Raw genomic sequence first — 3,698 nt, forward strand, 5'->3', positions numbered from 1 at the left:
ACGTGACAAGCCTAGCCACTTGCCTTAGACCAGCAATAAACTTCTTGGCATCAACTCGCAGACGGCCGTTAAAACACACAAACAGGCAAATCCCGACATCGCACAAATGTATATAGGATAAACTGAAAATATTAGAATGCAGGGAAGCAAGCTAGGTATGCAGTTATTAAGTATTTTCAGCTACTCCTACAAATTTATCACGACTGGGCATCAAGTCATCGCATTTACCAAAGCGCACATTTATGTAGACGGCATGAAAAATTCGGTTAGTGCAGTTAGTGCGATTAGTGCAGTAGAGCTTTCAATTTTCTATCAGGCGAATAATATAAATTGCAAAAAGATGAGGTGCTGCAAAAATCAGTAGCCAAACGATTGTTGTTTCCTTCAGACTGAATACGCCTGATGCAACTGCAAACAAGAACAAGGGGAAAATGACTACTTTGCGCTACACTTAGAGAAGGCCAACACAACACCGATCACTGAAGTTCCAACTTGTGGTTTGGAATTCAATAACCAATCGGAGTACGATGTTACTTATATGCATGATAAATTCTGCTAACAAAGATGACATTGGAACATAAATAATGCAACATTACATATAATGTAATGCCATATTGCAAATGATAGAAAATCTTAAAACTATTCTGTTATATTTTTTTGTACTAAATTGTACTGCTTATGCCGTCAAAATGTGCTTCTTTAGTAAAAGCTGCTTTTAAATTTTAAAAAATACCTCTTCTTAAATATAAGATTTTGTGTATGACCACATTGGCAGGTCAAATCTTCTCAATACGGCTCGTCGGGCAAAGTCATGTTTCAATAATTACATTTTGAACTTGTCGTGCTCAATAAAGCAGTTTTTCATCAAAAACGTTTTGTGAAGGGGACGAGCAACTAAAAAGAATAAAGTCTGTTTTTACTACTTCTACCTAGCCTTGGTAATCTGCATATATGGATTATCGTGCCGCCAAGATTTGAAAATTGTGTTTTGCACTTGACAAGTATATTTATGTTCAGCTTGGGCAATAGCCGAATGTGGTTATTTGACGTGACTCTACTGCATTTGCACTTGACCTGATTTCGTCGAAAGTAAAATCTGTTTATAGCTTGCTGTCTTCATTACCTGGACTTGTTAGAGAACGGAGACGCTTGGCTTTTGAAGGACTTTCAGAGCGAGTTTGCATTAATTCACCTTAGGGATAACAGAACCGCTTTTGACATTTGTTTGAGCATAAAAATTACCTATTCACCTGTAACCATTTAATGGCTAAAAGATGCAAAGAAGTTATTTTCGAGAAAAAAAGACTTAACAGTTCACCTTTAGCTCAGCAAAAATAGGCCTTTCCTAATTTTTTTGATTATTGATACTCTGCTCTGGTCAGTCTGATTTAACTCTATTCTCTCCCCCTCAAATGCATTGGTTGAAAAAATCGCATAACAAATGAGACCCGAAATGCATGGGCAGAAGAGTACATGAACAATGAAGCTTTTACTGCTGTTGGGTCGCTATTTGCACTTAACTACTTCAATTCCCTTATTTCACCACGCCGAATGACTGAATAATCAAGAGAACTTCACTTTGTGCTTACAAATACACTCCACGCTTTCAGATGCACTGCACCTGTGCCCAATCCCACCTCCAAAGCCATCATTTTACTACGGCAGCATCAATTAACAATCAGCTAATCAGTAGGTTAATTAGTTAATCATTAAAGCGATGAATTTGCTGTACCGCTAAATTGCTCTCCTGTTGCTGGCGACGTACACAACATCCACCACCCCCTCGAAACTCCACCAAGGAACCTTCACTTTGGTTCATTCCTCCTTGTGTCTACCACAAATCATGCATTCGACATTCCCATTGTGCAGCTCTCCATCCTTTAATCCGTACGTCTTTTTGACACTGACTCAGCACATATAGGGCATGAGGGCTGTTTATCGCTGGATGCCTTTGTACATAAACGTCGTCATCTCGTTTTACCACTGCTATCTTTCCAATCACTACCACTGCTATCGAGATAATTAAAAAAGTGCTGACCAAGGAATCCCCTTCCCAAATTAATCTTTCCTTACTCTAGCCTTTATTCGACTTCTTCTACTCTCATCTAATCGCCCACATCTCCACACTTTCTCAGGTCTCATTAACGGCATTCTATCCGAGTGTGTTCCGACCTACCAATATTGTCGTGTACACCTTGAAGACATCGGCAGTGAGTTGCGAAGAAATAGTCCCGTTGTAACCGCCCTGACTAATGGCTAAAAATGCATGAGCAGGCGGAGTGGTAACACTTGCCACCCTCCTCGATGGGATGCGCCTCTGTCCCATCATCATCTGCAACCCCTGTAACTCCACATTCAACGGTTGAGCTTTCAATCGCCCAACTGGGGACAATGTTGGTGGAAGTAGAGGCTGATGTGGAGGACGATCCAGACAAGGAGGAAAAAGAGCAGGAACCAGAGGCTGCCATTGATGGGAATGGGCAAGTTGTTAAGATGGAGCCGAAGTAACAATATTGGAAACTCTACCTCCAAAATGTTTTAGTGAATGACTTACCTCTAGCAATCACCTGAATGCACAACTCTGAGGTGATGTTCCAGTGCACGGCTTTACTATTTTCCATTTTGCAAGCAAAGTTGAGTCAGTCAATCAGTCTTCGGTAAGGTTAGCCAGTAGACGGGCTAGTCGGCCGGCAAATTAGATAGAGAATGGGATAGCTGGAAGAGCAAAAAGATGAATGCGACGGAATGAACGTATGAATAAATGAAATAATAAATGAATGTAGAACTTTGATGCTAACAACATGGACTTGCAGATGGATAGATGGGTAAGTGAATAGATGAATAAAAAGTGCACATATGGATTGGTGCATTGAGGTAGTAAAAGGTAGGTGGCTGATGGGCAGACGGGTGTTAGTGATTATTTTCACTCCTCAGCCTAAATCTCAGTCACTGCACATTTCTCCTCATAGCCAACAGCCCGCAGCCCTTAGCTCTCCCGCGACCATTGCTGCGCTTTTTTTCTTTAATTTTTCTGCCTTTCCTTTTAAATAAGTTTTTATTTAAATAGGCTCGCGTTTTGCCGCTCTGCATTCTCTCCTTCCATTCCAATTGCCCATTTCGATATAAATGCGTCTGCAATTTTTCTTTTCTCCCTTCTACTACCAGTCCCAATTATACCGGTTTCTCGGTTGAGTGACTGATTCACTGACCGATAGATTGCCTACTTCACCGGCTTCCAGACCGGTAGCCAGATTGATTAATGTATTTGCTTGGAGCATTGGGTTCATACTCCCTTCAGCACCTTGCCCTTGTACCACATGATTGCTGCTTGGTGATGTGAATAACAGAAGGATCAGCTGCATAATGTTTTATTTAGAAATGGCTATAAACAATCAGCTCTGGTGCTATATAGCAAGAAAGCAGTTGAGGAGAGCTTGTTCAGTGTCAGTTGGCTCCTCTACCACCACGGCTACGACCATCCCCAGGGCATGCCACATTGTGGCACCACCCATGATGACCATGCACTCTTCTTACCACATTGTGAACCCTGTACGACAACAGTCCACAGTACCCACTTCCACGGATACAAACATGGCCATTTTGCTATATAACACTAGAGCTGATTGTTTGTAGCAGTTCCGAAATAAAACATTATGCAGCTGATCCTGCTGTGCTGTGATGAACAAAGAAGCCCTGGC

This window comes from Echinococcus granulosus (genome assembly GCF_000524195.1).
Source record: "Echinococcus granulosus chromosome Unknown EG_S00338, whole genome shotgun sequence".
NCBI classification, from domain to species: domain Eukaryota; kingdom Metazoa; phylum Platyhelminthes; class Cestoda; order Cyclophyllidea; family Taeniidae; genus Echinococcus; species Echinococcus granulosus.